This window comes from Puntigrus tetrazona, unplaced genomic scaffold (genome assembly GCF_018831695.1).
Source record: "Puntigrus tetrazona isolate hp1 unplaced genomic scaffold, ASM1883169v1 S000000694, whole genome shotgun sequence".
In the NCBI taxonomy this organism is placed as follows: Eukaryota; Metazoa; Chordata; class Actinopteri; order Cypriniformes; family Cyprinidae; genus Puntigrus; species Puntigrus tetrazona.
The window spans coordinates 146,526-154,438 of record NW_025048308.1 but is presented as its reverse complement, the minus strand read 5'-3'; positions in this window follow the sequence as shown (position 1 = coordinate 154,438).

Below are 7,913 nucleotides of genomic sequence, written 5' to 3'. Positions count from 1 at the left end.
TACAGAAATCTATTTTTACTATTGGCTGAAATGTCGGGACATTTTGTCATAGGAGGAGATTTTAACTGTGCTTTATATCCAGAATTAGACCGATCAACTAAATCAGACCTCTCTCATTTACAGACCAGAACAGAGGTAAAACAGTTTATGCAAGAGCTCAATTTAATTGATATTTGGAGGAACAGACACCCAGAAAGTATAACTTATTCATGTTACTCTAACACTCACAAAACATTTTCTCAGTATTGATTATTTTCTTTTATCCGTTGATCTAATTTCCAAAGTCAAGGATTGCTGGTATAATAGCATATTAATCTCAGACCATGCAGCAGTTTCACTTATAATAAACTTTCCAAATTTTTAAGCAGATCCTCAAGATGGTGCTTTACATATAACCTGGCTGAGAGATCCCAAATTCTTGGAGTTCATTGATAAACAGATAGATTATTATTTTGAAATAAATACAAATCAAACATCTGCTTCAGTTCGGTGGGAGGCCTTTAAAGCTTTTATAAGAGGACAGATGATTAGTTACACAAACTATAAATATAAACAGTGTCAAGCTGAGATGATAGACCTGGAAAGCAAAATAAAGAACATTGAATCGGAAATATAACAAAAAATTACGCTGATCTTCTTTTTGGATCTGCACAAACTGAAAATTAAATATAATGAGCTTTCATTAGAACATGCAAAGAAAAGTTTGATGAGACTTAAACAGACTTATTATGAAGGGGGTGAGAGAGCGGGTAAGCTATAGCCTGGCGTGTTAAGCAGTTACAAAATGAAAGAGCCATAAATTCCATTCAGATAAAGGAGGGGGGTAACATTTGATCAAGAAACTACTATCAGGCTCTTTATAGCTCTGATTATCTAGAGAGTGCCGCAGAAAGACAAAAAGCCTTTCTGGATACTTTGGATTTTGAGTCTGCAAATCTGTGTTTCATGGAACCACTTGAGGATGATCTAAAATGTGAAGAACTAACTGAGGCCATTAACAGTATGAAAGACCCCAGGCCAGATGGCATACCGATTGAGCTATATAAAATTTTCCATCATAAATTAACTCGCCCCTTTTTGGACATGTACGAGGAATCCCTGGAAAATGGGGCTTTGCCTCCTTCTCTAAATACAGCAATAATAACTCTGCTGTTAAAGCCTAACAAGCCACCAATGGAGTGTGGTTCAGTATAGACCAATTTCTCTTCTAAATAATGACTTAAAAATCCTTTGCAAGGTACTAGCAAAGAGATTAGAAGTACACTTGCCTAAGCTTGTTCATATGGACCAAAATGGCTTTGTTTGGGGAGGCAAGGATTTCATAACATTCGTAGAGTATTAAACATATTACATGAGAAATCTAATACCAAGGATAATGCACTTTTGTCACTAGACGCTGAAAAAGCGTTTGACAGGATTGAGTGGCATTATTTGTTCCAAACTATGGAGAGAATGGGATTTGGTAACAATTTCATGAAGTGGGTTCGAATCCTGTATGCTAACCCCTCAGCCGAGATTCTAACAAATGGAATAATATCTGCCCCTTTCAGACTCTTCAGAGGAACACGCCAGGGCTGCCCGCTCTCTCCTTGCTTTTCACCCTAGCGATTGAACCGCTGGCTATGGCACTGCAAACATACACATATTTCAGGTATTAAGGTTGGACTTTAGAGCATCGTGATTTCATTGCTTATGGATGATATTATTATATTCCTTTCAAATTTAAAACAATCTATACCACCTTGCTAAATCTGATTGAAATGTTTGGAAAATTTTCAAGGTATAAAATTAATAATTCTAAATCTGAGTTGCTGTTCCTCCACAAAACAGAGAGGCTTCTCCCCAGTTCATACACCCTTTAGGATCTCACAAAATGGTTTTATTTATCTTGGGATTAAAATCACACCGACTGTTAATGAACTTGTAACCGCTAATTATAAGCCCATAACAGATATTATATTTGGCCTGCTGAACAGATGGATAAAACTCCCTATCTCAAGTTGATTGGCCGTGTTAATATATTAAAAATGTCAATTTTGCCTAAACTGCTATACCTCTTCCAATCCATCCCACTCCTTCCGCATTCATCTTTTTGCTCTGATGAAAAAAACTTTTACAAATTTCATCTGGAACAATAAGCCTCTGTCTCAGACTTTCTTTGCTCTACTTGCCTTATGACAGAGGGGGCTAAACCTTCCAAACCTAAAATGGTACTACTGGGCGCTCAAATTAGAGCAGCAATGTTTTACTTTGATAAAGACTTTCCTCCGTCCTGGGTATCCATAGAGGCCTACTCTATTCTAATTCCTTTGAACTTATATTAATATTCAGCAGATGTTAAAAAGTTAATAAAGTGTACTAAAAATCCATATACCAGAAACACTATAGCAGTTTGGTTTGAGGCTCTTACTTATTTAGGTGAATTATCAAAACTTTCATATTTTTCACCAGTTTTTGGCAACGAAAATTTCCATCCTGGCAGAGCTGATCAAGGATTTAAATTCTGGTCGAATCAAGGTATTAGTAAGGTGTCAGACTTATTTAACGGAGGAATTTTTATGTCCTTTGAAGAAATTAGAACAAGGTTTGGAATTCCCAAAGCATTTTTTCAAATACTTGCAAGTACGTAGCTTCATTCATTCAAGACAAAGGCCAAAGCCTGGTAGAACCCACTCTTTCTAGTTTGGAAAGCATTACACTTAATAGTTTAAAGGTAGAGGTCAGATTTCACTACTGTATAAAAATTTGTAGCCCATTCTAAAGAATCTTTTAATGATAGACTTCAAGCATGGCGGGAATGACCTTCAGATTGATATAACTGAGGATGAGTGGCAAATAGCATGTTCTAAAGCCCAAACTCAAACAGTGAACTCCAATTTTACACTGCTTCAATAAAAGTGGTTAGGTAGACAATATATTACTTCAGTGAAGCTACATCACTTCAACCCAATATTCCTCGATGTATGCTGCAAATGTAAACAGGAGAAGGGAACTTTATTCCATTGTATGTGGGAATGTACCAAAGTTAAGTGTTTTTGGGTAAAATATTGAGTATTATAAGTCAAATTATTAGCAAAGTAATACCTCTTGATCCTGGTTTGTGTATTTTGCATATTCAACCTCTGAACTTTAAAACTACCAAACATGAAAATGTGTTGTTAACTCTTTGTTTATTGGAAGCTAAACATGTAGTTGCATGATCTTGGAAGAAAGAAGAAAGTCCTGGCGTGGGCGCAGTGGATAAAAGGGATGACTTCTTGCCTTGCATTAGAAAAAGATTACATATTTTTGAAAAACAAACTTAATGTATTCTGGTCTATCTGGAAAGTTTTTTTGACTTTTTACAGAGTCTAGATGGTGACTCTTTTGTGGAAATGATGGACATTGAGTGTATACAGACATGAAAGATATTGTGGTATAAATATATATATATATATATATATATATATATATATATATATATATATATATATATATATATATATATATATACATATACATATATATATATATATATATATATATATATATATATATATATATATATATATATCTCTCTTAATGATATCTCTGTGCTAAATTATTTTTATTTATTTATTATTTTCATTTTTATTTTATTTTACTTTATTATTTATTTTTAAATTATTATTTTTGTTTTCTTCTTGGTTCACTGTTCTTTGTTCATTTATACAACCTGGTATAACAAAATATATTGTATTGTCATCCAGATTTGTACAACAGTGTTTGAAAATAAAAATGTTGTTACAAAAAAAAAAAAAGAAGGTTAATTTGTGTAACTTTATTTTAAGTCATGCAAGGTATGCACATGGGTTGGAGGAGGAATTTGGCATATTATGAAGGGAAAAAGTGGACGTAGGCTGTGATGTTCAGGACTGTTGTGGAAAAAGTATTTATCTAATGTGGAAATATCTGAGCAAAGATGTTTTGAAAAAGCTTTATTAATGGATGTAGACTTATATCTGTGGATGACAAAGGAGGATTGAGTTTAAATTTCTAAAGAATGTTAAATAACATAGATGATTATATGTGTAAATGTTTGGTGATGTGACAATCTGAATGAAGGATTTTGTGTTTATGTATTGTATGGATGGCTATGTCATACTGTGTTAATGAGTTGTATTGATTTGATACTTTCTTTGATAAAAAAAAATTAAAAAAAGCACGCCCAGATCTCAGAAGCTAAGCTCACTCCGGCATTCTTGCTTTCTCCTCCAGGAGCAATAGACAGACTCTTCTCTCTCTCTCAGCGATTCTCTTTAGAGCTGCACGTGCCTTTGCAACTCGGCCCTTCTCTTCGACTTGAGAGGTTGCCAGTCTTGTTTGTCAGTCCAACCTCTTGAATGCAAACTGCACAGGGAAAAAATAAATAAATATATAAACAAATAAATAAATAAATGAAATAAATAAATGATTTAAAAATTCAAGAATCAACCAAGAGCTAATTATTTATTCGCTTAAAGAAATCCTAGGCACGGCCGCTTTGGAAGTCTCTTCGACATTAGGCCCCCATTTGTTTCTCTCGGGTGCCTGACTACAAAATTTGTATTTGCCTTTTTCCTGCATCAGGAATCCTCAAATAAGATCCACCACATCCACTCTCCTGTAAATTTCAGCTCTGACCCTAATCAAACGACCTGAACATGCTGATCCATTTCTTCAGGATCAATGATTCGTTGAACTCAATTGGTCTATGTTTGCATTGTTTAATATTTGATTCCGCTTTTATTTAATTTACTTGTTGTAGTTTTTTCAAAAACTTTAGTTTGTTTGACATCGTGACTACGTGATCACCCCGATCGCGCTTCTTTATTCATGTCAGTGGGTGTTTTTATCGATTTATTTAGTTTTTACGATTTCTAAACACGTGTCAATAATTTTATTTAATGTTGTTCGCATCAAAGAACGCTTAGAAGTTTTAGTTTGTTTGCCACGTGATCGCCCCGAACGCGCTTTCTTTGTTCATGTCATTGCGTGTTTTTAATCGCTTTTAGCTGGAAATGACGTGGTCGTTAGGCAATACTGACACTCTGTGTCAGACCGACAAACCTTTTCTCTCCATTTACAGGAGAGTGGATGTGGTGGACCTTTTTGATCTCATTCACTTAGTAGTTCGGAGAACAGGGTATCAGCATCGCACAGCCACCACGCTGGAACACTCCACTTCAGCTAAAGTTCTATAAAAACTCCCGCTTAAATGAACAAAGACACAGAAGACCAGCATCAGAAATACACTGATTATGTGGTGCATTGAAATTAAATGCATTGAGATTTTGCATTGCATTGAACATTAGGGTTATTCAACATACCTTTAATGTTGTCATCCACTTTTACCACTGCAAAAACTCAAACAGTGGCATGTAGATGAAATATAAAAGAGACACAGAAGACTAGTATCAGAAATACACAGTTCCCTATCAAAAGTTACTTCGTGCGAGGCGCTGAATGCGCTAATGAGAACGCTCTTTGTCTCGACCGGGTTGTTGGGGCATGTGGTCAAACACGCCAAAGTTTGGCTTAGATAACTCGGTCAGGTGACGCCACCCGATCACGAACACCTGGAGGTTATAAATAGATGACGCGAAACATCCTCAGGTCTTTGTCTCAAGGACCGCATTGTGTGTGAGTGTGTGTGAGGAGAAAAAAATAAAAAAAAAAATAAAATAAAATATATATATATATATATATATATAAAAAAGAAAAAACGAGTAGTAAAACTAAATGACACATCAAGAAAGGAGATGCTTTACCTCGGTACAGAGGCAGCTCTCCCCATGACGATCATCATACTTTTGTTTTGGGAGGAAGAGCATGTGATCCCTTGGGTTTCGAGGGCGAAAAAGTAGTACTGATTTATTTTTCTATCAAGGTGCTTTCGCGGTCGCTTTGCCTTTTTTAAAGGAGGATCGAGTGGATCGGGCACGGCTAATCCGCTGAGGCGCCGTGAGACGGACTAGCCCTTCTCGCGCTGGGCTCGCTGATCGCTGAAAGCCTCGCGCTGGCCTGCTTTCTTTATCGCGCCTGCAGCGCTTTCTTCTGAACGGACCGAGGAGACTTTATCTCTTGCTTCTGGGGAAGCAGAGTGCCACCACAGAGCGCCCTCCCGGGCGACAATAAATCGTATGAGGAGCTACTTTGAGGTGGTAACTCACGCAGTCGAAAAGATTAAATCCAGACTGGCCCCAGGAGCGAGAGACCTCAAGCTAAACTAGGACGCATAGATTTCGTCGGGCGGCCGGGGAGGGGCATCAGCGACGGTTCTCCCCTTCTTTGGCAATCTCCACGGTGAGTTGGTGCGCTCGTGGAGTAAGCTTTATTCGTCCCGCGTCTTCGCGTGCCATCGACGCCGATTTATTCCACTATCGCGGATGCGTAAGGCACGGGCTATTTCAACGATGCCCCCCGTGGAAGAGACACTAGCGGGCTATCTCTCCTGGGACTTCATCGCCCCTGAAAAAGCTGACTCTCCTCACCAAAGCCGTACTATCCTCCTTGATGCTCTGTCACGCCTTCCGCCTCATTTGGCGACGCAGTTGGTCACCGCCGCCACTAGGCTTCGGAGGCGTAAACGCCGCAGGAAGCGCTAGTAGGTTTCTTCCCGCCGTGCGCCCAAGAGTCGGGACGCCGCCACCCGCCCTGACCAGGTCCAGTTCCTTTGAAGAGTGAGGCACAGAAGGACAGTGTAGCGGAGCCGAGCACCCCCTCAGAGACTGGGGGTGTGGCTCACACGCCTCACAGTCCGCCCTCAAGGAGACCGGGCCTGGCGGAGCATAATTCTACGAAAAAGAAGCTCTGATACTGGTGCGCTAGACCGTGGTGGCAGGCTTTCTCGGGAGGGGCGCAAAAATTCCAACAGAGAATAAAGGCCTTCTCGCACCCCGGTAGGAAGCCATTGTTCAATCTCCGCCACCACTGGTGTTTCGGGAGCAATGGTTTAACGAACGCTGATGTTCGGTCGCCCTGCCACGCTTTCAGGACGCCAACATCTAACAACCCCCAACAAAACGTAAGTGTCAAAATTAGTGCCCCTTTCAGAGAAGCTGGCAGCATGGAAGCTTACTGCCAAATATCTCTCATGGGTCCAAAAGACCATAGAAAGAGTTAGCAGATTCAGTTCGATATATCGCCCCTCCGCGTTTCAACGGCGCGATTTTCACTTCCGTGAAACCGAACGGGCGCATTTGTTGATACAGGAGCGTAAACCTGCTGGACAAAGGGCCATAGAACGTGTTCTCTTACTAGACAGACAGTCAGGTTATTACAATGGTATTGCTCTCAAGAAAGATGGGGCTGGCGTTCTATTTAGACTTCAGGATTGAACCATCACCAGAACATACAAGATATTAACAATAAAATGTCCAACCGGCGATTGGTTTTAGACACCGATCTAGACGATATTTTTCAACAGAAATATTGCCACAACACAGGAAGTTTCCTGAGGTTCGCTGGGGGCGGTTACCAGTATCGGGTTCTTCCTTTCGGCCTAGCATTGTCACCCCAGACACAGACAAACGCGAATGCAGCTCTGCTCCTTTTACGACCAGGTTAGTCCACATTTAAATTACATAGAACATTGGTCGATTCTTGCTCAGTCTCAAGAGCTTGCGCTTCGACATCGATGTCGCCCTAGCTCTATCCGGACGCTGGGGTTGAGACTCAATGCCAAGAAAAGCGCTCTCTCCCCGTTCAGAGGACAACATATTTAATGTATACCGACCACTACGCAGGCACCCCGTCTCCTGCACGCCCAAATCCATTCTAAAATAGCATCAAGCTAGCCAGAAAGTCACTCTTCATCACCTCAGAGTAGTTCTAGGTCTGTGGCAGCTGCTTCCACAGTGATACCTTGGGGCCTCCTGCACATGAGATCGTTTCCAGTTGTGGTTCAGAGCCAG